Source organism: Rhinolophus sinicus, chromosome 14, assembly GCF_057876585.1.
Source record: "Rhinolophus sinicus isolate RSI-liver-muscle chromosome 14, RSI-T2T, whole genome shotgun sequence".
Classification (NCBI taxonomy): Eukaryota; Metazoa; Chordata; class Mammalia; order Chiroptera; family Rhinolophidae; genus Rhinolophus; species Rhinolophus sinicus.
This window is the reverse complement of record NC_142514.1, coordinates 145516774-145542458: the sequence shown is the minus strand read 5'-3', so window position 1 is coordinate 145542458 and position 25685 is coordinate 145516774. Positions and strand designations below refer to the sequence as shown.

The following is a 25685-nucleotide window of genomic DNA, read 5'->3' as shown; positions in this document are numbered from 1 at the left end:
GCTCTGTCTTCTGATTTTTACAGGTAAACAAGCAAGAATAAAAACACCATACAGAGGAAGGGGCACAGATTCCAGAGTCCCACAGTATATGCAGGTTCCAGGCTTCTGACCCCATCTGGGTGGTGATCCCCATTAAACTTCTGGTTACCTTTATTTTCTAGGGAAATGCTCACATTTCCACTTACCCTCACTGCTCATAGCCCCCAATGTCCTGCAAAATAATACCCTTAGGCCTGAAGAGACTTCAGAGGGCGCAAGTATATCAAGGGCCCCTTGTTCCCTCTGGGCAGTCCAGCGCCTCTGCATTCTGTGTTGCAAGCACACCAAGCTGTGGGCCGCCCTCACCCAAGCCCCACTCTGTCCCACTTCTGGGACTTGACCCACTGTCTGCCATGCTCATCCTCCCTTCGATGATAGTTCAACGGTCCTTTCCTCAGAAACGTTCCTGTCTCCCAGGCTTTGCTCTTCTCTTTTTTTTCTGATGCTCTGTCATGACACTGATCACACTGAGTTATGGCTCCTGACTCCCCACCTTTCTGTGAGAGGTTTGGAGGGCAGGGACTCTGTGTAGTTTCATTTGTATTGCCCTTGCCTTAGAGATTCAGCACACGTTAGGTGGATAGAAGGGTACATGAAAAGAGAAATGGAAGAAACGTGCGGGAATGAATGAAACCAGTCTCACTTGTTTTCTGCCTAGGCCAATAGACGTCCATCAGGGATGCTTTGTGATGTCTGAACTTTTCACCAAATATCAGTAGCCTGAGGTCACAGTATGTACCCTCTGGGAACTTACCACACAACAGGGCCAATGACAACTCCCTTAATAGAAATGTTTCTGCTTATTAAAGCCTATCACCTTCATTGTTATATAGTGTCCTCCCTGGGAATGTACAGGCTAATATCCCCACTTTACAGGCAAGGAAATAAAACCCATTGTACGGTAGCTAGGCGATACAGAGGAGAAGATAGAAGTCAGCTGTTCCGCACTTTGGGACAGGGTACCTGCTCTGTGGGACCTCAGGTATACATCATCAGTATAAGCCAGTCGTGGTCAGAATGAGTGGATGAGTGTCACGTTGTGAGGACTCTGAAGAGGAGGTGGCCCATATGGCACAAAATATAAGAGAGGAGCAGATATGAGTTGCTTCTTGCAGAGGAAATCTAGAGATATGAGGGGTGGCCTTACCGGTACAGGGGGGATGGCTGGAATCTTGGCTGGTTGAAACAGAAGAGGGGACATTGGGATGTGGAATGGGATTGGTGTTGAGGTGGGGAACAGGAAATTGGAAGCTGAGCAGAAGAGTTTAAGCCTCTATGTACAAGGCAATAGGAGAGTTGTCATAGGTTCCAGCAAGACAAAGTGCACAAGTCTTGTGTTTTCCAAGCCATGAATCTCAAGGACACTTTCAATATTCGCTTCCCGGCAGCACACAGAGAAGCTCACTGGGCATCTCTAGTCAGAGCTCTACCTATGCAAACAGAGCGACAGCCTGCAGTGGAGCAAGAGTACCAACGAAGAAGGCTTTTGGTGGGTCAGGTTGGAGCCCAGGAAGCAGAATAGGGTTATCTGAGCTGGTCCAGGATTTATCTGGTGGAGACATGAGAGAAGACACTTTAGGCTGAGACAAAAGCATGCGCAAAGGCCTAATGGTGGGACTGTGCTTGGGGAGCTCCTGGAAGAGCAGGTGGCCAGGTGTGCTGGTGGGGAGGGACCTGCCAGAAGTAGGGAAGGAGGCTACAAGTAAAGGGGTGCCATTCATGGAGATACTAGATGGTCTCTGTCTTGTGGCACAAGGCACATGATTGCGGTCAGAGGGTGCCCTTTACTGGGGAGGACTCCAAGGCCTGACAGACCAGAAGGTGTCAGCAGGTGGCAGAGTTCAGCACAATGAGTGACATTTTTAAATGCCACCTCTGCCAAGGAATAATAATGCTGATTAAAAGTTGCCACACTCTTGGCTACAAGTTGAGCACGACATGGCCTAGGCCAGAGCCCTGTGGCCGGTCGCTAGTCACTGGCTATCAGGTTACCGTTATTTGGTGAAAAGTTCAGGCATCACAAAGCATCCCTGATGGACGTCTATTGACCTAGGCAGAAAACAAGTGAGACTGGTTTCATTCATTCCCTACATCTTCCTTCCATTTTTATCTACCTTTCTATCCACCTAATGTGTGTTGAATATCTAAAGCAAGGGCAATACAAATAAAACTACACAGAGTCCCTGCCCTCCAAACCTCTCACAGAAAGGTGGGGAGCCAGGAGCCATAACTCAGTGTGATCAGTGTCATGACAAAGCATCAGAAAGAAGGGAAAAAAGGTGACTAACTCAGCCTGGGAGACAGGAAAAGTTTCTGAGAAAAGGACCGTTGAACTATCATCGAAGGGAAGATGAGCCTGGCAGACAGTGGGTCAAGTCCCAGAAGTGGGACAGAGTGGGGCTTGGGTGAGGGCGGCCCACAGCTTGGCGTGCTTGCAGCACAGAACGCAGAGGCGCTGGCGGCGAGTGGCATGGCTGCTGGCAGGGGTTCTCATGCTGGACTGGGGAGATGGGCCTTTATCCTTGAGGCAACAAGGAAATGTCAGAGCTTTGTAAGCGGAATAAGGACATGATCAGATCTGCACTCTGAAAGCTCATTCTGGAGTGATATACAGTGTGAATCCCAGGGAGCCAACACCAGGGGTGGGGACACCTGCGGTTTCAATTGCCCAGGTGAGAAATGAGTTTTGCATGGCTTGCTCTTCATGAGCCCCTGCTGGGCAATTTTATTTTTATATCCATTCAAAAAAAAAAAAAAGTATACTAAAACCCTCCTGGGGATGCAGCGGTGAAATGCTCCCCCCTGCCACAGCTTACAAGCTCTGCTTTTTCCCTTTTCAGAAAACCCAGCCTCTCACATCTCCTCCCAAAGACTTTTACCTATGCCTTGCTCTTAGGGCATCTCCATTAGAGAATAAAATGGCCAAAGGAAAGGTTTTCACATCGGGCAAACAATTTCTATGCGTTGAGATAAACTGTGGCCACCTCCTCTGCCCCCCATTACCAAGGAAGACATTCGGGGCTTGTGGAGAAATGAATAGAGAATGGTGCCAATATCCCAAATGGCTCAGGTGGGGGCATTTTCTGCAAATGGAGGACCCTGTGAAACCAGGATCAGAAATGAGTTAAACACTTCCTTAGCACAATAATTCTAGGTCATATTTCTTGGAGAGAAATAAAAATTGGTATACGAGGAGGAATATGCCGTCCTCTGGTGAGAATCAGCTTAGCTGCAGTGGTGAATTTCTCTTTGGCAAATTGAGGAGGAAGCAAAGCACGTCTGGTTGAGAGACTGAACTAGAGCCAAAGCATGAACATCTTCCTCTCAACAGGGACCATCTACCCAAGACCCCTCTGTGGTGGACATTTGCTTGACTCCCAACCTCCATTCCACAGGTGCTCAGTCTAAATCAAGCATGTGTAGCTGGTATCTATTATTGGCCCAGGTATTCACGTCGCCCTGATCAGACGAAGGACTTATGAGTGCGTTCCACGACTGGAAGAGAGGTTTTCTGTATTTCTTTTTGTGTGTAAATAAGGAAACAGGTAACCCTATTTACCACTGGAATCACCTTATGAATACAGTGGGGACAGAGTCCCAGAAAGCAGGTTCCAGGCTCTCGGCCTCATGTGGAAAGGTGCTGGCTCGGGTAGTAGCTGGCCATCAGCTGTGACTAGTTGGCCGTCAGCTGTAACCAGTTAGCCATTAGCCACTGATATAACTGCCGTGGCTGAGCTAGCAAGCTCTAGGATTGCAGTTAGCAAGGGGTGGGTTGGTTGGCAGAGAAGTGGATGGCAGGCTGCAGATTGTGTGGCTCCTGCTTCCTGGGTCTCCAACCCAGCCGCCAGCGAGACTATAGTGGTATGAACCCCCATCCATGGCTCCGTGGGTGTTCCTTTTTGGCCTCACCATATCCTGCGTTCTTGTGCGGGGAGAGGGACCAGAGACCCTGCATGACAAACACAAAGGAAAGAATCCTTAGAATGAAGCTGACACCCAGGAAAGCAGAATGAAGGAACAGAAACACCTATGGCTTCATTAAGCTGCTGGTAGTAGGCACTCGGGGCCTGCCCTACTTCTGATGTCTTTGTTCTTCAAGTCTAATCTTTTTGGCTCCATTTCAAAACAATGAGTCTGAACCTTGGAGGGCAGGAGGTGTAGTAGAGGGGCGTGACCCCTCGCTAAGAACCTTCTGGCCAACCAGACTGCATTACCAGAGTACAGTGTATAAAATGTGGAAGGTGATAGACTTACTCTGCTCTCTCCTGGCCAGACCACCTGTGGGCTTTGAACTTTAGGGAGAAGGTCCAGGACAGCAGAGAGAAGGGAGACCTTGGTAATAAGGAGCATCTGCAGCAAGCGGGCTTGTTTACCCTGCAGAGAGCAGCTCGGGGCCATGGTGTTCCTGGCTGTGGAGGAGAGTGGTCAGGGGTTTGGGTCTGGCAAAGTGAGGTTTAGTGTCAGGTGCTGTTGCTTTCATCTGTGATCTTGCCTAAGTTATGTCACATGTCTGTGCCTCAGAATCCCATCACCTCACAGGGATATTAGGCTAAGTATATTATATGTATATTAGGGATATACAGGCACCTACTACTGTGTGTGGCATATAGTAGTTCCTCAATTAGTATCAGATACTATTATGATTATTAGTTATTAGCTGAATGGCTGTCATGAGGAGAACGAGACTCTGGGGTGGTTCTAGGGAAGAGCCGTAGACTCCATAGAAGGACAACCCTTCTCATTATTAAACTGCCTCAGTGCTTGTGAACTTCCCAGCCCGGAGGTATTCAAACAGGCTGAAAGACCCCCTCCCCAACTCTAAGGGCCACTCCAGTTCTTAGCCAGACTTTTGGGGTCCTTTCCACTTTTGCCCATGACCGTCAGTCAGTCTGTCCAATGGGCATTTATTTCAGTCCAGAGCAAAGGAAATGGGCAGATGGAGTGGTCCTGGCCAGTGTCTGCAGAGGAGGTTGCAAGAACTCCTTCTTGTTTCATCTCGCTGCTCAAACAAACCCTCAGAATTCCTCTTTCTGAGCACAAGCAGCAGGATGGGGACAGGGATGAGGGCAGGAAGAGGTGGCTTAATAAAAAATCCCAATAAAGCTCTGCAGCTCCTGGCAGTCAGGGGTAGGTCCTGGGCACAAGCCTTCCTTAGACCCACCCACTGGGGGGCCCTGACTAATATTCCTGGAGCCCGCACCTGCCCCCAGCTTCATTAATGATGCTGAAGGGGATGAGAGGTCCAAGGGGGCTGCCCAATGCTGCTTGACAATATTGCTGAGCTGCCCACACCAGCCCCATCCCAACACATGGACCCCCCCACCCCCATTCCAAACCCTCTGCTAAGGAATGGGTTTGATTCAATCAGCCATTTGCCTGTGGGACTGTCCGGGTCAACTCATTATGGGCAGTTGCCAGCTCCAGGGAATCAAGCAGCTCTGGTGTGGAATTTGGAGCAAAGACTTATTAAAGAGCAGCAGAGAGGTGCTGGGATGAGGTTCTGTTCCCCCAGAGCAACTAAACCCAGGGGAGGCTCCTGTGAGGGGAAGGCTCGGCTAGAGTAGGTAAGGGCAGGATCGGAGGCAGGGCCCACAGAAAATGCTGCCCTGCTGATCAGAGCTGGCCACCCTCCATCAGGAGCTTCTGGTGGGACAAGCTCAGGCCTTATTCCCTCTACCTACCCCCTAATATAAAGCACAATGCTTTACGGAGTTTGGGCTGAGAAAAGCTAAGTATGGCCAGTTTGAAGAGAGCCAGACAAAAGCCTAATGCGGGACCGCCCGGAGTGCCTCAGCCCTCAACTGCCTACAAAAGGAAAGGCAAAGGAGTGCGGACTTTGCAGTTCAGCTTAAAAAATAAACCTGTGAAACAGGGCCAGCCCCCCTCCTTCCCCCTCGCTTCAGCATTAGCAGGAGGGGCTGAAAACATTTGTTCAGAGAGAGAGAGGGGGAAAAAAACCCTAAGTGCTTCTGCTTCCTTTTTTTTGCCAAATCATGCAGAAGATGCTGGCAGCTGCAAAGATTCAATTATGCACAATGCGAAAAATCATTTACAAAAATAATGGCACTCGAAAAAAATGGCCTCTCCAGAAATGGCGTGGAACAATAAATCCGTTAATTAGCTAATTAATATTCAATTGGGGTCAGTGGGCTTAATAGAACCTTTCTTGGAGACCCAAGAAATTCTAAACTGCCGCAAGGCGCCTGCCCACTGCCATTATCTCCAGCAAACAGGCCCTTATCGGGGCGCCAGCTGTCCCTGAACAATGCGGGCCCTTATCAGCTGGGGCAGCAGCCCTGGCCGCTTGCTCTGGCTCCCTCCGCCCAGAGGAGCATGCAGCCTCTTGGTAATTGATATATGGCGCAGCTTTGTCTGAGGCTGTTTGCTCTGCTGGTATTTAAGGCAGTTCTGGCCTGCTGATTGATTGCCATTGGCCAAGCTTCTGCCGACAGTGACAATCTGTCAATGAGGGACCAGCCAATGGCAGGAGCTCACAGTCTTAATGGATGCCCTGGCCGTCTGGGCCAGGCTGGAGGCATGGCACGTGGTAACATGGCCCGCTTGGGTTTAACTGGAGTTTTGTTGCCCTCCTCAAGTGGGAACCCAAGCCCTCATCAAGTTGGGCATTTACGTGGGTTGAGCATTCCTCTCTTGCTTTGCTGAGAGGTTGGATCAGCCTCTTGCTACTGTAAGAGTGGTCCATGGACCTGCAGCATCCATCACCTTGGAGCTTGTTAGAAACGCAACTATTTGGGTGCAGCCTCAGTTCTCCTGAATCTGAATCTCAAGAAGTGGGGCCCAGGAATCTATGCTTCATCAAGCTCTCTAGATGATTCTGATGCACACTAAATTTTAAGAAGCAGTTGACAAGATCAGAGTTCGCACACCTGGCAGTGTTTTAGAATCACCTAGGAGGGATGGAATTAAATATACAGATTCCTGGGTCGTGGGGGGGGGTGCGTATAAAGTCACTTTTCTCTTACCCGTTGAGGTGTGCCCTGAGCTCTGGTGGGCACTCTGGGAACACTAGGACTTGCCAGCAAAGAGGCAGGGAAATAGGCTGCCATGATCATGGTCCATCAGGGGTCTTATCCAGTGTGGAACAAGCCTGCATGTGTCCAGCAGTGTAGACAAGCTCTGGCTATACAGGTTTTAGGCTCCAGAAACCCATTTGGGAGCCATTAGGTGTTCAGAATGCATTTTCTACAGAAACAATGTCCATGTAGGAGGATGGGTCCCAAGGCTAGGCCCTAGATGCTGTGAGACCCATAACAGAGCTATCTCAGTACAACTCTGTGGGGGCAGAGCCCCAGAAAGTAGTTTACAGGCTCTCGGCCTCACGTGGAGGAGTGCTGGCTCGGGTAGTAGATGGCCGTCAGCTGTGGCTGATTGGCCGTCAGCTGTAGCCAGTTAGCCAATTAGCCGCCAATATAACTGCTGCGGCTACGGAGGGAGGAGAGGAGAAAGAATGGGGGCTAGCAAGAAGATGGCGGCTGGGCTGGCAAGCGTGGATGGCGGTTTGCGGACAGTGTGGATCCAGCCTCCAGTGAGAGTATAGTGCCGCCAGAGAGAATATAGTGGTATGACTCCCCTACCTATGGCTCCGTGGGTGTTCCTTTTTGGCCTCACCATGTCCTGCGTTATGAGGGGAGCGGGACCAGAGACCCCGCAAGCCGCCCAGCACGACAAACTCCTTTGTAGGAAGGGCCATAGGATGGGGAAGGGAAGAGGAGGATGGAAGGGGAACTTATCTATTCTCTTTCCAAAGCTGACAACACAGCATCATGCCTTGGCTACTTTCTGAGTGGGTAAAGTTTCCTCAGTATCTTGCATTCCCATCCTGCCTCGTCTTCTCTCTTCACCCTCTGGACTATCCTCTATCATTGCAGTCTCTCAGGCCTGCCCTTCCGTATTGGGCTCAGAGTCCCATAGTTCTGCCTTCTCCCTGCCTTCCCCCAGTCCAGACCTACATGTCCAGAGTCATAAGCATGCAAGGGGCAGCTTGGTGGTGTCTGTACATGTGAAAAGCAAGCTTGAGTCACTGAGGGAGAAGGACTTTAGGGGGCCTGGATTTGGAGCCAGCCCAGGATGAGGAAGTAGGAAGAATCCCCACCTTGGTCACACCCCACCTGCTGTCAGATGCTGCCTGAGAGTCATGCAGTTGGAACCAGGAGGCCATAGGTAGCGGCAAACACCAGGCATACCCCAGCATGGGCTCCGTGCCCCTGATCCCATGCATTGGGGGAGGAATCTGCAGATCGCTGGGCTTAGCAATAGGAATTCAGGGCTGTGCTCCTCTGAGAAGCAAGGCCAGGTGCAAGGAGGGCTGAGCAACAGCAAGTGGTAGGGCCCCAGTCACAGGAGCTAGGGGTGGGGCTGGCAAAGCTGGTCTGAGCGAAGAGCAGCTCTAAGCTTAGGAACATGGCATCCTGGGCAGGTGACCCAGTGGGGCCTTGAGCCCCATAACAACTTAGGACGAAGTGGTTAGCCCTGGAGTCCAAGGCAAGGACCAGATGTGATTACTGAGTGAAACCAGAGTGACACCTCCTGGGCCACACTGAGGCCACAGTTGGGGTTTAGTGGCCGATGAGAGAGAAAGGAAGGAAGCCCAAGGAAGCAGCAACTGGCTGACCTGAGCAGTTTGTCTCTAATGTGACTCAGCAGCTAGGGCTCAATAAGCTGCTCCTCTCAAGTCGTTTTGGTTTTGAGGAGTAGACAGGTGTTAGGTGTTTCTGGAGCTGGCCTGGCCACGGGAGCTCAGCCACCTGCTCTGCTCGGCTCGACTGTCAGAGTCACCAGCACTCAGCGTGGGAAGGAGCATAGCCGATGCTCAGGGTCCCAATCAAATGATCTTTCATCGGCGTCCTCCCTGGGGCTCTCGGTGCATCAAAAGGCTGTCAGAGAATATCAAGGCAAGTATCCATCATCCTTCACTCTGCTCAGTTAAATGACTGCTATTTTGATGTATTAACAAACCCTAATGAGAAAAATCACCTTGTGTTAAATAAGCAAAGCATCAACTTGAGAACCCAGGGATTTGCCTAGGTCCTAACCCACCAACTGAGTCATGAGCCTCTAAAGCTGCCCAGAATCCCAAAACAGTCCCTTCCTTCTTCCACCTGTGTGCGTACCCATGACTTTTACCCTTATGGGGCTTCTTGGTCCCTCACTGAGCAAGTCTGCTCCTTTGGACAACCTGAGTTTGGCCCATGTCACCAAATCTTGGGATTAGAGGCCAAAGGTCGGCTAGAGTCTTGGCTCCGTCCTCTTTGGGGAGTGAACATGTGATTCCAGGTCCAGGGTGCAAGTCAGTCCAAGAGCTGAGCTTGCTCCCAATGTCCTTTGCCACCTGTCCCTGAATTACCAGGACTGCACAAGTCAGTCCAAGAGCAAGGCACCTCAATCTTCTTTTCCCAGATTAAATCTGTTCTGGTTATGTTTCAGAAGGTGACTGGATGCTGCCCCCACCCCCCGTTCCCCGGAGAGGCTCCTATGCCAACTGCTGGTGGGAAAAAGAGAAAGAGAGTGAGAGGCAGTGACAGAACAGAGACATGGACAGAGAGACTCAGAGACAGACTTGGGCGAGGGGACCTCGAGGGAATGAGTGATTTTATGTGACAGTGATGGGGAGTTCTAGTCACTGGTTAAATTACCTGGGACTTTCCTTTGGCTGCCGCAGAGACTTCCTGTGTCTATGATGACAGTTGCCAGGACAGAAGTGGTGACAGGCTGGGACCCTGCAGGTTTTCCTGAATCCAAATCCCTGTTCTGGTCTTGAATCTCTGGTTTCCTGTGAGCCAAAAGTGGGTGAGCCGGGGAAGAGCTGAGCTTGCTCCCAATTCCCTTTGCCATCTGTCCCTGAATTACCAGACTATTAGGAGTCTCAGACCAGTATCCACCCCAACTAGAAAAGGAAACTGAGGCTGCACAAGTACACACCATGCATATCTAGTGAGGGCGACACTCCAGGAACAGCCCTCCACTTTCACCTTTCGCTATCTACCTGCTGCCCACCCCCGCACTCCTTTCACCTGTCTCCATTGCGGGGGAGTCCAGGGCCCACCACCAGGGAAACAAAGTCTCCGCTCACCTGAAAACCAGGAGTAGGAGGCCCTGAGTGCGCCTGTGGAGTTTGGAGCTCCTTCAACTTCACGACTAATTGCAGAGAGGCAGTGGGCGGGCTCTTGGCAAGCGATTAACTGTCCCACTGCATGAATAATTTGCATAGAAAATGCTTTATTTTGGCAATCTATTAAAGGGCCCACAGTGCTGTGGCTTATCTCAGTCTCACAGCACGGAGAAGGCTTGGCTATCTCGTTAAGTTCTGTTGATGCATAACAATTTGAAATGGGCACAAGCTACTATGACATTTAAAGATGCCTTCACTTAATTATATTACACAAACATGGGGTTGTTTATCCTTGGGAATAAAGTCTTTTTGAAGTCAAAGTTGGCATATGCATAAAGGAGGGCATTTTAACTGATTTTTCAAGAGGGGGCCTCCTCACTTCAAACTTGTGGGGTTGCATTTCCCTGGGGCCTCGTAACACAGAGGGTTCTATGGCTGAGATGCAGACTTTGAGATTGGTTCTCTTGTTCTTCTTCTTCTCTGGGGGTGGCCTACAGTTTGGCACTTAACACAAAATTGTGGAAAGAAAAGCTTATTAGAGCGAGGAAAAGATATTCTCTGTGTGACCTTGGCTGAGCCCCTCCCCTTCTCTGAGCCTCTGTTGCCTCATGTGCAACACGTAGGGTGAGACTTTCCTGCTCTAAAGCAGTCACTGGCAAACCCCAGTGTATCTCTGTTTTCTCTTTGCCACTCAGCTTGTTGACTCTGTGAATGAAAGTACAGCCTCTTTCTTAAAAGCCAAAGGAAATTCAAGGTCCCCATCATGCTCTTTCTCAGGACTGGAAACATGCTGGAGGAGGGAGATGAGGAAAAGGCGGAAGGGGCTTGCAGCGGCAGCAGGCATTGGTACGGTTTCGCTCTGCCGAGCCAGAAAGCCCCAGGAGACTGCAGAGCTAGCAGCCTTGCCTCACTTCCTTGAAAAGTAGGAATTGGGTCCTGGCTGGAGGGAATGCAAGGAGAGCCCTCGGGGCATTGAGAAATTCTCTGAAGGCCTGAGAAGGCTGCCTTGCACACAGGTGCTCATGGAAAAGCTGACAGATGCTAGGTAGCTCTGCACCTCAGAGCAGAGACCAGCGCTGCCATGGGAGAAGCTCTGGACACAAGGTTAGGTGGCCTGGTTTCTGGCAGGGTAGCTTCTTTAGTGTTTCCAGTGACAGGGCTGCCTGAGTAGGTCATTCAAGAGAAAAAGATGCAGAGAAAGCAGAGCACAGTCCAGGGGCCTGGTTTCCAGTGTCTGTGTTCCTCCTGGATTCAAACTTTCTGGAAAATAGTCTTTCATCTCTGTTCCCACTCCCTTTCTTGCCCCTCTAGGACTGAGGACTGCACTCTTCCCAGCTTGTGGTCAACATGCTCCTGCTTCTCCCTCTTCCTGGCACTTACAATAATGTATTAGTGATTAATGGACGCATTATCTGTGATTAAGTAGAGAGACAATTCCCATTCCACTATGATTTCCTAGAAATAAAACTCTGTTAAAATAAGTGAGAGAGTATTAATTAGCATTAATAGTTAACTTTATGTTTAACTGATGTGTACCACTTTAAATAATACCCAGAGACACTCCTAGATGCCATTAGGTGGTTCCTTGGCTAGTCTTTGCCATCAATCACTGTCTGCTCTAACAAGATTGTCCCCAGCTTTGAGTAAAACGAATCCACTGAGTGTATAAACCTTGAGTCAAAACCTTCCTGGTGGTGCTAGAAAGTGCTCCGTCTCCAAATGTTAGCCCTAGACAAACAGTGGAGGTGAGAGAACTCACTGTTAAGCATGTACCATCTGGATAATAACAAGCAAAGGTACCACATACTGCGCAGCTGTTCTGTACCAAGCCCTGTGCTAAGCACTTTGTTAGGTTAAACCACAGGAAATTAGTATTTTTGTAGTTCAAAAGTAGCCAACTGGTAGCAATTTTATATGGTTCAACCTAATATCTCATTTAATTCTTACCAGACCCTTACCATTGATACTACTCTTTCCATATTACATGTTAGAAAGACAAGGCACCGAGAAATGAAATAATTTACTCAAATACAGAGCAAGTAAGTAGGGCCAGGTACTATCTTTGGAAAACCAAGAGCTCTGACTCCGTAGGCGTCTAGCCCTCACATTTTACTCATTACCAAAATGTTCCCATAGCATTTCATATGTTTCAATCAACAGATGTTGTTAAACTGAACCTGGTACACACTGTGGGCTCAGTGAACGTTTATTAAGTAAACATAAGAGTAAAGAACTGATTACAGCCTCAGGCTGAGGTGTCTGAGGCTCTAATATCAGAATGGTGTACAGGAATGGCTGGCCAGGTACTGCTGAGCCATTGAACACTTGGCTGAGATCCTCACGTTCTCTTCTCCCAATCTCATCCCCCCGCCACTACCAAGTTCATTCTCAAATATGAGGCCAGACATGGCTGGAGCAGGATGGGGGGAGGAGGTAGACCCAGAGGTACATGGCTGTCAAGGCAGAGCCCTAGAACGGGTTATTTTGGAAGAAGAGGGGAATGGAGAAGAGGGTGAGCAGAACGATCATGCCATGAGCCACCGTGACTAGAGCCTCCCTGGATCTGGATTCCCCATCCGGACCAGCTGCAGACAGGCTATAAAATGCCCACTAATATCAGACAGTCCTTGTACCACATCTACTTCTGGAGCACTTGGACTCCATAATCTCTGAGTCCTAGGTCTGTCTCTGGGCTCAGGTCAAATCTGCCCTTGCACAGCCACCCAAACCTCAGCTTCTTCTCTTCTCTTAATGTTGTCCCATGACAACGGCCAGGGGCTGAGGTTGGGCATCCTCAGTGACCAACTGGAGAGGGAGGGAAAGGCCTGGGGGCACTGGTATGGCAGCTCCAGAGGGCGCTCCATGATCTTATGCATAGTATGAATCAGTGAGTTGGACTATAAGTTATGTATTTATCCGTTTCCGGTCAAATATAACTAAGAAATCAAAAGCTGTAAAATGACACATAGCTGCACAATAATTATAGCTCCCCTATTGAATAGCTTCCAATAACAAGAGATGAAGATAGTGTAATTGTTGCTTTTGGTTTTGCATTGAGTAGTGTTTCCACAAGAGTGTGGTTGATTAGCAGATGCTGATGCTAAACTAATGTGGTTGGCTTCCCTTTGGGTAGCGACCCACACGGCATAAGTAATGACAATAGCAGTTCATAGTTACAGGGTTCAGAGGAGGCACTTGGTGAAGATGGAGGCTTCAGACTCCAGGCTATTTCCTTGAGGCCCAGAGGGATGGGTGGATAGGAGCTAAAGGAAGAACAGATAATCCCTGGGGAATAGCAGGTGTTGAAGAGTCTTGCCTTCGTGGGGCCTAACACCTCCAGATCTGGATCAGTACTAAGGGTCTTCTGAAGAAAGAAATTCAGGTCCCTTCAAAGACTTACTCGGCATCTATATACTGCTCTTACTGTGTCCTGGGGGGATACACAGAAGAATCACCCAATATTCTGCACTCAAAGAGCTTGCATATTTTGCCTGGCTAAGACCTTATTTTGTCTTGGGTGCCACATTCGGTATCATTACCATAATAGTCCTACCTGCAGGCACCATGTTTTATGATCTGTAAAGCTCTTTCAATTCATTAGATCATTTAATTTTGCAATGACTCTATAAGGGCAGAGATCATTATTCCCAGGGGAAACTGAGGTCCCAAGAATAGGTGACCTTTCCAAGCTCACTCAACAAGTTAGTGATGATGAAAGAACCATGACACCAATGTTTAATTCTGAGTCCATAACTCCTCCCACAAAAGCACAGTATTTCCTGGGAAGGGGTGGTGCTCTGCTAGGATTAAGCTTGTGTGGTATGAACAGGGTAGAACTTACCTGGCCTTTGGGACCCACACAGAGAGCATGAGTCTTCATGAAGCCAGGATGCAAATAGCCTCATCTGGATGAAAAAAGGCAACAAATGGACAAATCATCTTCCAGACATGCCCACTCCTGTATGAGTGTACTGGGTCATTCAATAAATATTAGCTAAGATCCTACTGTGTGCCATACACTATCCTACAGGACATCCTGGATGTGGAAGACATCCTGTCACAATCCCCAAACTGCCATCTCCGTTCTTCTGCCCTCAGTCTGACTGTTACAATCCAGAAGTGACGGTACCATGGACAACTCAGTGCACTGGTCAATGAGGGACAGGCCAGGAAGGAAGGCAGAAGGCCCCAGCCACCTCCTCTCTTCTTGGGAACATCCTCCTTCTCTTTGAGACCGGGGAAACCTGGTCTCATTCTATTTCTCCCACACATTTAAGTCCATCTATACCTCCATCCCTTTGGCATATGGCGCCCAAAGACCAAGAAAGATTATCTGGATGTTCCCAGGCTGCTCAGAGAAATCATTCAGATCCATTCTTCCTTGTTCCTTCCTCATCTGCTTTTCCTTGTGACACCATCTCATGCGACTCTGCACTCTTGCGCTATAACCCAAACTCTGCTCCTGCCACGATCCTTTTGGACTTTTAGTTTGTTCTGGGTGTTTCTAGTGCATGAAATTTGATTTTTCCTAAAATGAGGTCTTATTGAGGTCTTGTGTTGGATGGGAGCCCCCACATGGCACCCAGACCCTCACATCAGCCACTTGGCTGTGTCCCCTGTAGGCTAAACCTAAGCAGAAGATCAGTATGGGCATATCTTCAAAGTGGCTCATTAGGAGAGGAAGGAAAATCTGGAATTTGAGAACTAGTTAAACCAGACCCCACAGACTGGGAGAGGTTGCAATTTGTTATTGGTAGAGAAGGCCATCAAAGAAGGTGCCGTCTGAAGGTTTCTATCCCTAGGGTTTTCTGCTGTAAGTGAAGTAGAGGGAAATTAAAGGAAAGGGAGTAAATTCTGAACTAGTTTCTGTGGAAAGCAGGAGATAGAGATACTCGTGCCCAGCAGAGGGAGTGATAGGCAGTGTGGAGAACCTGGCAGAAAGGACCCCATACTTTGTAGGATTCTGGTTCTTATGTTTGTCCACAGTAGCACTCAGCTCCCTGGATGCAGAGAAGGAAAGGTGAAGGCTTGGATTAACCTAGGGTTAGGAGTTTACTAACAATGGCAGTGGGAAAACAAAGGTCAATTAAATTGAGTGTGTTGACAAGACAGTGGTAAAAGTGATGGGTCAATGGAAGAATCAAGAGGAGCTAAAGCCAGGAGATGACTAACATATTTCTAGGAAAATAAGGACCTGAAGAGCTGCCGGGCACAATAAGGATCAAAATAGTAGAAGGAGGGGCAAGGAAGTGTGAACACCCAAAAAACATGAGGTTGTAGTCACAGGGGAATTCTAGAGTATACAGCTTCAACTGTAAAGCAGTTTTTGGAAGGGCAGGGCCAAGAGTGTGTCTCTGGGCAAGGGTTGCTAAAGTGGGGTGAAGAGGAGGGTGGAGCCACGTGCAGATGGAGAAAGGCTGAGACGCTGAGCGCTCGGGGTATGAGTGAACCTGCCTATAGATATCAGAGGCTCTCACCCGATGCCCAGTGATGGCTAAGAGTGTGTTCTAGAGGGCATAAGTTTCAGGGAGCCATTGACAACTATGAGAATTTCATGTTATGTGAATTGTGAGATCAAAGACAGGGCACTTAGTGAAAAAGGAGATCCATGGTTTTCTTCCCCCGCCAACACCCAGTTAAGCCTGTATCTAAGATCATGAGATCTGTAGATCTGCTTAGGAGCAGTCCTGTGTGTTTCTGCTCAGAAGAGCTCCTTTGGGCTATGCTCAGGTCACCTCTCTAGTCACCATTTCCCTGCTTGCAATGGAACCTCATAGTCAGAGGTGGTAGTATGTGGTAGGTTGCAGAAATGGCTGCAAATTATTATTCTTCCTTTTTTCATCCTTTTGAAATGTGACTTGTAGCATCTTGAAACAAGAGTCTTTTTCCTACCCCTTGAGTCTGGGGTGGTTTTCTGATTTGTTGGTCAAAAGAATATGGTGGAAGAAACATTGCACAAATTCTGAGCCTGCGCCAAAAGAGACCGTGCATGCTTCTGCTCGCTTTCTTCGAACCTTGAGCTGCCATGTGAACGAGTCTAGACTACCTTGCTAGTTGATGAGAGACATGTAGCCCCATTGCCCTTGTTTCCCCAATTGACAGCCAGCCAGCTTCCAAAAGCAGAACTATCAGTCATGTGAGTGATGCCATCCTGGGTCATCCATCCCCTAGCTGAGCCTCCAGCCAAGGGCAGACACATGAAGAAGCTTAGCCTAGACCTATGAAACCAGAGTCAAGTCAGCAGAACCACCCATCTTGCCCATGGACTCATGAGAAATAATAAGTGGTTGTTTTTTTAAGTCACTAATTTGGAGGGGTACCTTAGTCAGTTTGAGTTTCTTTAACAAAGTACCATAGGCCAGGTGGCTTAAACAGCAAACACTTACTTCCCACAGTGGGAAGTGGGAAGTCCATGATCAAGGTGCTGGCTGGTTTGGATCCTGACGAGAATTCTCTTTCTGGTTTGTAGATGGCAGCCTTCTCATTGTAACCTCACATGCAGTAGAGAATCACATGTCTCTCTTGTGACTCTTCTTATTAGGGCACTAATTTCATTCAAGAGGACTCCACTATCATGACCTAATTATCTCCCAAAGGTCCCACCTCCAAATATTATTACATTGGGCACACTGGGCTTCCACATATGAATTTGGAGGGGATGCAAACATTCAGTCCATAGCAGGGAGGGTTGGTTTGTTATGTAGCAAATACTAGCTGATACAGGGCAGAATAAAGAAGAAATAAGAGATACATTTTCCTAAGTAATAAAAAAATTATGTGCTAATCATAGTATCTGACACACCACAGGGCCACTTCTCTTCTGACAAACGCGCCCCTTCTCCTTTCCTCTGGCTGACGCAGTCCCACACACAGCTGCATGGCTTGCCAAAGCATGCAGATGGAACAACAGCTTCTGCTTCGCCCTCAGCCAGGCACCCTCGTGCAGGGTACTACTTGTCCAATTGTAAGTGGCCTCCATACATGACATCACAGTGTGTGAAATTGCCCTCTCTAAACAGCAAGTGTTGTACTGTGTAATCCCCCAACAGAACCCATTGGACAAGAATTCGGTATCTGATCTGGAGATGGCAAATCAGATTCTTGCTTTTGGAATCTGGATCATAAAATGTAGAGAAAACCAGTTAGTAATAGGAGTAGAAGGTTAAAAAGACACATCCGGAAAGGCCTTGCAGTCGAGTATGGATGGGGCCATGTGTCCTGAAGCACCATGGAAGGTTATGGGGAGCTAAAATGGAGGAATTAGGAGTAAAAGGAGCTGGAAGTTCAGAAGACACACGGATGGTATGTGGAAGAGGAGAAGCGGGCGCACAGGGCATGGCTCAGTTGGGCTAGTGACAGGGCACAACAGCGAGCAATGTGAAGAGCTGCCACTGAGGTCCTCCAGCGGTCAGGGATCTGGGACCAGCTTCCAGTACAGACTCTTGACACCCCGCACCATTACGTTCCTGTCCTTGGGTTGCTGGAAGACACGGATTCCTGTCTCTTTGCCTCCCTGACTTGGGGCTCCTTGTATACCACCTCCCGCCCCCGACTAAAACAAAAGAGGCCTCACAGATCCAAAGTCAGGCGAACCCTGTCACTGCCCATCTGTTAACCTTCTTGTCTACAGTCTGGACTGAGGAGCCAGCTTGGGGATCTGGGGCGAGACAAGAGCCTGCTGTCTGCTTCTCCGGACCCCGTTCCTCAGGGCACTGTAGGGGACATATAGAGTTGTATCTGGGGAAGGGGCCAGGTCAGTTGAGGCTGAGCTGTAGGGGCCACTGAGAACAGGCTCAGGCCCACATGACCCAGCCATGCTGCAGGGCCCAGGAGACAGGATGGAACAGATGGATGGAGGGAAGCTACCCAGAAGCAGCTTTAACCTGAGAGCTAGGGACAAGCTGCAGCCACAGAGCGGGTTACACAGGGATGCCCTGAGCTCCTGTGACCAATCCTGTCCCCACCCAGGCCCACAGGAGCCTACGCACTGGGAAGGGCAGGGTGGATCTGACCCTTGAGGGAGAGAAGGGACCCACCACTATTGAGTCCGGCACTCCTGGATAAGCCCCCCCTTCACAGCTCACTAGGGCAGTTGGTGACTCTTCATCAGGCCAGAGGGTGCCTTATTCCCTTATCTGGTCATCCAGCTCTTTGACAAGAGGGGCAGTGGTCCTCTTCCTGCTCTCTCGCCTGCAAAATCATTCGCTGCTGATCACAGGAGCTGTCGCTTTGGTTGCCATACACACACTGCCATCTGCTGGAAGGACGAAGGAGTGACCCAGAGGCTGCTTTGCATTTGGGCCCAAGCCAGAAATTCTTTCCTAGGGAAGCCCCTCTCTCCAGCTGGAAGGTCTCCCACCTCCCTCCCTGACTCCCTGCCTGCTTCCTCTGGCACCCTCTTAGGGTTTGGGTTAGGTCTTGGGTTTCTGTCCCCAACTCCTCACCTTAGGTACTTGCTTCCTGAGGATGGATTTGGTCCCAAGCACAGAGGTATAGACACAGAGCAGGGGCCTTGGGACAGGCCCCTCAGGCAGGAGATGATGTCTGTCCGCTCTGTCATGTTGAATAAGACCAGGGAGGGGATAGGTAGCCATGGGGCCTGTTATAGGTGTGGAGGGGAGGCCACATGGCTGTGCTGCTTCAGTCTGCCTAAGGACTGCCAGCCCAGACAACCAGGCCCATCCCAGAGCTGGCTGCACTGAAGCCAGGAGGGGTGGATCAGGGAGTGACCCTACCTAGAACTCTGAGAAGAAACCAAGGGAGTCAGAGCCACCTAGCAGAGCACCAGAGAGGGACACACCCTCTGAGACCTCCAATCAGAATGCCCATTTTATGGATGAGAAAACTGAGACCTAGAAATAAGGTGCATCATACCAACCCTCCTGATAAGAGAGACTATGAAAGCTCATTCCTGAAGGACTCAGAGGACATCTAGTCTAATCCTTTCACTTATAGAGATGGAGAAAGCAAGGCCTGGAGGGTCACAGGAGGAAGGGATGCTGACTTGCTTGAGGTTACGATGCTAGTTAGTAGATTTTTCTGTGCACCAAACTGCCCCACTTTGAAGAGGTCAGCTCCTAATGTAGGATCTGCTTGAGAAAAGGGGGGCTCCAGGGGATGGAGCAGGCAGGGAGGCTGACCAGCCTTCTGATGAGGAAGAATGCTGAGGCAGAAGACACCAATTGCCCTGCCCTGCTGTGTGATGTTTCTACCATTTCCCTCACTGCTCAGAGCAAGGCCAAGGTAGGAGGCTTATTTATTCCTGCACTTTTATTTTTTCATCTTTTATTCATGCACATCCTGTCAGTGTATATTGTTTACATTATAAATCATATGTATTCCCACACTCCCTCTTAAGCAAAAGGCCCAAGAATACAGACTGTTGCAAAGCTCTGACAATGGTGGCAGTGGCACTATGTCTCCATCCCCCCTTGGACATCCCAGTAGAGCTGCAGAAAGCCCTGCTTATGCCAAGCTGAGGGCTGAGACTACCTATACCTCCCCAAACACCCACTCAGAGCAGCATGTGCATCTCACCCTCAATAGAGGGAGCATGAGAAGGAGGAGAAATGAGAGAGATAGTGGGGTCTGGAGAGAAATCTGAGGATGGCATTTTCCCCACACCTCCTTCCTGAGTTGGCCAGGCGGTTGGGGCACTCGCTGCCTGAAGCCATCTGAAGGGAGTGAGCCAAATCCAAGCTAGTCTATAGGAAAGCCTCCAGCCACCAGACAGATGGATTGTAAATGCCAAGACCAAAGGAGGAGAAGCGGCTTTGTGAAGGAGAGAAAGAGCCAAGAACTGGTAACCCAGTGGGGTTTGGCATTTGAACAGAAGTGAGTCAGGAGCAGATGCAGCAGACCAGGAGGGGCCTGGCAGGCAATCACAGTTTGCATTTATTGATTGACTTAAATAGAGTGGAAAGACCTGGAGTTCTAGTCAGACTGGAATTTGAAGAACTGGGCTGAGTAGGTATATCCTGCAGCTGTGAGACTGACCAAAGAGAAAATGGTAAAAATATCTCTGAGCAGGAAAAAATGAATCATTCTTTTAATTGCATATCAAAACCTTTGGATATGTCTAAAGCTATACTCAGAGGAAGAATCATAGCCTCAAATACATTGTTAGACAAGATAAGTAACTAATAGTTAGCACAACAGACAAACCCCCAAATTGTAGCGGCTTAACACAATAAAGGTTATTTCTTGTTCACGCTACATGCCTGTTTCAAACAATCACTTAGGGGTGTAGATTGATAGAGGATCATCTGCCTTGGAGCTGGGCCATCTAAAACACATGGACTACAGGATTGGTAAAAGCAGAAGGAAGAGGATGGAGAACACTTACAGGTTCTTAACTGTCTTAGCCCACACAAAACTTACATCACTTCTCAGTCCAGCGGCTAAAACCAAACTTCAAGGGATGCTGTGACATGTAGGGGAATAGCACATATGTATCCAATGAGTACTGTCTCAGCCACACATAAAACATTAGACAAGAAGCCATTAAAACAAATGACTTAACACATTCAAGTATTTGTTTTATTCTCAAAATAGTTAAAAATATATTTGAAAATAAAATTAAGAACAAACAATGAAGGAAGTCCTACAGCCCCTGACTCTCTACAGAGCAGCATTTAAAGACTGCCCAGCTCCCACATGATAAACACCATCTAAGCCAAGGGTGTCCATACTTTTTTCAACATTTTTCACCAAGGGCCATATGCGGTAAAATACACAAACAGCCGGGCCACTCACTCGAGGTAAAGTACGTATTGCCTCACCTGGTTTATTTAAGTAAACTAAATATATTTTTGGAATTTGCTGCGGGCCAATTAAAAATGGATTGCAGGCCGCAGTTGGCCCGCGGGCAGCAGTTTGGACACCCCTGCTCTAAGCCAAACTGAGAATGGAGGCGATCAGTGATTGGTGTAAACCTGTTCCCACTTAAGTTACCTGACTGTTTTTCAGCTGCTATGTAATATGCATGGAAACTTAGGTGCTATTTAGGAACTGTTTCAGAGCACTTCATCTGTAGAATCTTGAAGCTGTCATCTTCATTGACCATCCAAAGAATATTTATTGAATTTCACCATGGGCCAGGCACTGTTCTAGACACTGGGGACGCCGAAGTGAGCGAAATCACCAAACTCTCTCTCATGCAGCTTATACTCTACAGGAGAGAGACAGGAGAGAAACAAAAGTAACAAGCTGTAAAAGGTGATAACTACTGCTATAGACTGCAAGTGTGTGTGTCCCCCCAAAATTTGTATGTTGAAGCCTACTCCCCAATGTGATGATATTTGGAGGTGGAGCATTTGGGGGGTGATTAAGTCATGAGGGTGATGAGCCTTGTGTGTAGGATTAGCTTCTAAAAGAGACCCAGAGGGCACCATTGCCTCTTCCACCATGTGAGGACACAGGGAGAAGACAGCCATCCATGGTCCAGGAAGCAGGCTCCATCACCAGACATCAGATCTACCGGCACCCTGATCTCAGACTGACAGCCTCCAGCTCTGTGAGAAAGAAAGTTCTGTTGTTTATAAGCCCCCCAGTCTATGGCACGTTGTTACAGCAACCTGAATTGGCTAAGACAAGTGCTGTGGAGGAAAATGAAACAGAACAGGAGGGTAAGGAGTGTTTTACCTTAACTCGGTTGGCCAAGGAAGGTCTCACCGAGAAAGATGGTATTTGAGGGAAGACTTGAAGGAGGTGAGGGGTCAAGCCAGCAGATGTTTGGGGCAAGAGCATCCCAGGCAGCGAGCACAACTGCAAGGGCTCAGGCGGGTGCTGCCCAGGCCTGTGTGAGTAAGAGCAAGGAGGTCTCTGTGTCTGGCACTGGAAGCCAAGAGACATAAAGGAGATGTGCTCAGAGAGGCGAGGGTGTGCGCAAACTCTGGCTGCTTGCAGACCCTAACTACGTAACAGCTGGATCCAATCCTTTGTCTGCCCCTTTTCCTTCAAGGATCGCCCTCTTCCAGTGCATTTGGGAGAAACAGCTTTTGTCTCAAATGCATTCTTGGCCAGACACACTACAGCCTGCTTCTCTGGTTTAACCTGGCTGCCCCACAGCCCTCTCCTCACATTGTTTCTAGTCACCTTGGCTGTCGGGATTAGCATTCTTTGTTGAGTCAATGCTGCTACCTCCACCCTGGCTTTACAAGATGAGAGTCTCTTGCCACAAGCAGGGACCAGTCCACTCCCTTCTTTCCTAGCACCAATGACAGGGCCCACTGTTTGTCATAGGCAGGAACCGTAGGAGGAACACAGTGCAGGAGGAAAACCTGGATATGACCTTACTACAACCATAGCCCGCTGGGCATTGCCCATCACAGACAGCTCTTTCCTGGCTGACTCTTTGTTAGGCTCAGTTCCTCCATAAACCACAGGCCGTGAAACCCTGCCCTCTCTTCCTCAGTCCTTAGGCTGTCAAATTCCTCTCTCTGGGCCACCAGAAGAAGTCCCAAAGTTTACAACGTGACCACCTCTCATTGAAGGAAATCACGAATTTATTCTGGAAAGCCCCTTCGTCCTCATTGGCTCACCTCCTACTCGGGCCAGATGACCCTCTGGGCCTCACATTTGCCCAACCAGATTCATGGAAGCACTTTCTCTAGGCCGAGACCAAGACTTCCACCACCCCTCGAAGGCAGAAACATCTGTCTGCAACTTTTCTAAAAATGGCAACTGTTTACTTTTATGATGCTTGAGACAATTAAAAACTATTATGTGTTATGGAAAATGTAAAGCAGGAGCTACATGACTAAACTGTTTTCATTTCTCTTAAAATCAGAAAGACAAAGTGAATTCTGAGGTATAAAATGTCTTACCAGGTAATATTAACATATTTGTTTTTATACTACTATAGTCATAAGATGTAAGTTTAAATATGTTTTCTGGAGGATGGGCCATCCGAGCAGAACCCAGGGCTGGCGACAGTCCGCATGTGGTCCTGAAGCCAGGCAGGGCTTGCTATGACTTGAACCTGACTGGGGCATTCGCACTGAGCAATTCATCTACGCCACTCAGATTTGGTCACAAAATTATAGCAAAATCATGTGACCCTTACGCAAAATAGAATAATATTTATTATAATTGCTCATTGTGAGCGATCAATGAGAAGTCAATAAAGCTATAGGTATTGGTTGCAGAAATGTCTCCCAGTGAGAAAGAAAGTGGGCGGCAACCCGATTAAGTCATGAAAAAAGACAAAAGAGAGGAAATTATAATTAAACTGACTTCTTTTGTGACTCTTTTCTAGGCTCTAGGTCCTTGATCCATATTCCCTTCTGGAAGCAGGTCAGGCATTGGATCATAGCAATATGCACTTAATAATAATAGTAGTAGTGATGGTAGTAGCATTTAATCTGAGGTAAGCTCGATTGTAAGTGCTTTGTATGCAAACACTTATTCTTTGCAAGAGTCATGATACTTTCAGTTGCAAGAGATAGAAATCCAGCTCAAGCAAGCTTAACACATACTAAAAAAAGGCGGGGGGAAGGAATGTAACTGGCTCACATAGCTGGGAAGGTGTTGACAGCAGCTCACAAAATCAAAGGAAGAGCAGGAGAGTCTTGGGGGTGGAGCCAAGATTCAAAACCACCAGGCTTACCCTCCACACACTTCGTTTCTTCTTGTTTCTGCTGGCTTCATCTTCTCATAGGCCTATTCCACATGGTGGAGAAAATAGTTGCCTGGACACCCCAACTTTGCATCTGTCTTTGTTTGGGCTCCCCCAAAACAGAGTCTGAGGTAAGAGTTTGGGTGCACTATATTTGAGGGATGATCTCAAGAAACATGATGAAGGAGTGGGGAAGTGAGAAAGAAAGGAGAGGAAGCCCCAAATGGGTATATGAAGCAAGCAGGCTATGGCTGGAGCAACTAGAGCTTAATCCCATGGGATGCCTCAGAAAGAAGGTGCAGACAACCCCGCAGTGTGCATGCCTGAAGAGCAAGGAAGGTGAGGTATTTACCTACCAGCTCCCCTCCCTCATCATTTGAGAGTTTTTCTGGGGGTGATAGCTCTCCAGCAGGCCTACCTTGCCCCCCAAGCCAGAGAACGGCCTTATTATGCAGAGAGACATAGAACCCAACTGGTGTACAGGAACTGCCTGCAGGTGACCTCAAGGGTGGACCAATGAGATATGGCTGGCACAGCTGTAACATCCACTACAGCTCCTTCCAGCACCAGGTGCCCCAAAGCAGCATGGACCAGCTTCTCTTCCAGCTCCAGCAAGCCTGCCCAATCACAGGTCCAGGGGATTAGAAGGCTGCTTCCTAGGAAGGGGGACAGTTTCATCTGTTAGAATAGAAAAGGTTCCCCTAGTCCTTTCCTCCACCCTCTTCAGCAACTAAAACCCATATCCACTCTGGAAATACTGAGTTGTAAGAAGAAAGGCAATGACAGACACAAAACTGTCTGGCTCTCCAGTGTGCACCAAGTTGATCCTCCTGCAGAAAGAAAACAGTCATTATCAAAAAGCCGATTGTCATTCTCCCTCTTTAGAAAAATTCCCATTAAAGATAAAGCAAATTTTAATTAGATTAAGTATCCAATTACTGTAATTACATTTTTTAAAAATTCACATCATGAAGATGACCCTTTTTAAAAGGGTTACAGGAATAATTAGTGTATTCATATTAACCAAAATGTATTGGATAATATTTATACCCAGAAGACAAAGTACATTACACACATTTCACCTTTGGGGAAAGCTTGCAAATGTTTTGGCAGTGACATGAATATTTATAGGCAAGAGTGTGCTTTAGCAAGATTATGTGAGGAAGCATTTAAATGCTCACCAATTTTTACCCAGGGGTAAAGTATACAGAAAATGTAGTGCAGAGATTATGGATATGCAAAGTGTGACTTAAGAGGGAAATTTCTATCAGTTTGCTTAATTAATTGAAGCCAAAGACTATTTCTTCTCATTCAAGGCAGAAAGGGCCAAGGTATCCAACTGTGACTTCTCTCTGCTCTGCCTCCACCAGGGGCAGGGGCCATTGAGGGCTGTTGACAGCAAAGCAGTGAGGACCTTCTCACCTTCACCACTCACGACCAGGAAGCCTGGGTCCTCATACCTTGACTTTACCTACCCAGTTCCAGTTGGATAAAGCTTTATTTAGGGTGAGGAAATGGGCCTCCTAGAGGCTTGCTCCCTATAGGTTTTCCTCTGAAATTGTCTTCCATTTTCTGATTCCAATTTGCTTCCTTCCCACTTGCCTTTGAGCTGCAGCTACTGCCGCTGTTTCGGTCTCACACACGACTGCCTTCCAGGCTCCATCACACTCACTACCTCAGGGGAGAGAAGCAGCACAGTCTCCATTTCACAGATGAGTCCACTGGGGCTCCACAGCTCGGAACAACTCTAAGAACCACTCCACAGAACTGGCCTCGTAAGGAAACTCTCCTGTCTCTGACCCCAGACCTATGTGGCCTCCACTCTGCCTGTCAGGAAGCTGATTGTGGCCACCAACAATCGCAGGGATATATCCCTTCTCTGCTGTCACCTACACCTGT

At 48.4% G+C, this 25685-nt stretch overlaps 1 long non-coding RNA gene across 1 annotated transcript; it reads right to left on the bottom strand.

Moving 5' to 3' along the window:
* Positions 1 to 3535: 3535 nt before the first annotated feature.
* Positions 3536 to 10200, bottom strand: LOC141572448 (uncharacterized). The gene is made up of 3 exons (XR_012497805.2): positions 10130 to 10200; positions 9693 to 9829; positions 3536 to 3988 (listed from the first exon to the last, which is right to left on the bottom strand). It is a non-coding gene; the product is annotated as an uncharacterized LOC141572448 (long non-coding RNA).
* Between the last annotated feature and the right edge of the window lie 15485 nt (positions 10201 to 25685).